Raw genomic sequence first — 1290 nt, forward strand, 5'->3', positions numbered from 1 at the left:
CTCCAGAGTGTTGTTCAGCATGGGGGTGAGTAGAAAATGAAGGCTAATCATGTTTTGGGTGTACTATTCCTTTAAGATCTAAAGAGAAGCGCCTTTTCCTGGTCAGACCCTGTAATTCAGGGAAGGGTGGAGTCGGAGTAAAAAAATATGCATGCCTAGGGGAAGGAGGGGGTCACTCAAGTGGCTGGAAGTTGGCTGCTACTGAATGGGACCCGTGTAGATCCAAACGTACACGGAGGATTGGAGTTATTGTTAATATAATTTTATTGATGTTTTTTGGATGATTCCTTGACGTTGGTTTGATATTGAACTAACTGGTAGGGAGCCCTGATTTCAATAACATTTATCTAATAGAACTACAGCATTAACATATGAGTGTGAATACTGCTATCTGGTTGGATTGTGCTGACCAAAGCGGGAGCTGCCAACAGTTACAACTCGGTGATTTGAATACTTGGACTTTCGTGGACGTTGAAGGAACCGGCTTGAGAAGTTTTAAAGTGATGTTGACTAACAAGCTAGCATTAGCTTTAGTGGCTAAACTAGCTGCCTACATTATGTCTCATTATGGGTTAAAATAAACCGCTAGTGCGAACCTTTGAAGTCAGCAAGGGTACCCAGTACTGGCCACAAACTGCTGCCTGTTGTATTGAGGCTTATTTTTGTTTCACCAGCTTCAGCACACAGTTGCCAATCTAAGTATATAAGGAGACTGGTTTGCTTTCCAGTCTGGCATACAGTCTCAATATGTGTCTGACATACACTAAACTGACAAACTCTACTTCTACAGAAAAGCCTGTTAACATCAGCTGTTTACTCAACTGTCTCTGCGCTCATCAGTTGATATACTGTATGCAAACTATGCTACTAGCCACGTATGAAAAATGCTTTTACCTTCAGAATGTTATTTCTCTTTCTTCCTGCTCCTGAGGGGTTATGCAAAATGTCCTTTGTTTGGATGCTTGTACTTACCCAGAATAAATGTTTGCATTATCTCCCACTAGATCTCTCTCCTAGTTCCCCTATTTCTGTTTAAGATGTAAACATTTCTTTGTATTTTCACAAAGAAAAAGATCTCTTCTATTTTCTTTGTCCGTTCTTACATTATAGTTTATATTATTAAATAAAGCTCTTATTCTTTTCAACATTTTTAGGTAGTGTTACAGACTCTTTGTAATTGGCATTTTAGGTTAATAATAGGAAAGTCAGAAATTTCAGTGGGTGTGACGCGGCCAAACTGTTAGAACTGTAAAAGTCTGGTTTTCATTCATCTGAAGATAAAATAACTGC

This window comes from Cyprinodon variegatus, unplaced genomic scaffold (assembly GCF_000732505.1).
Source record: "Cyprinodon variegatus isolate N-32 unplaced genomic scaffold, C_variegatus-1.0 Scaffold0, whole genome shotgun sequence".
NCBI classification, from domain to species: Eukaryota; Metazoa; Chordata; class Actinopteri; order Cyprinodontiformes; family Cyprinodontidae; genus Cyprinodon; species Cyprinodon variegatus.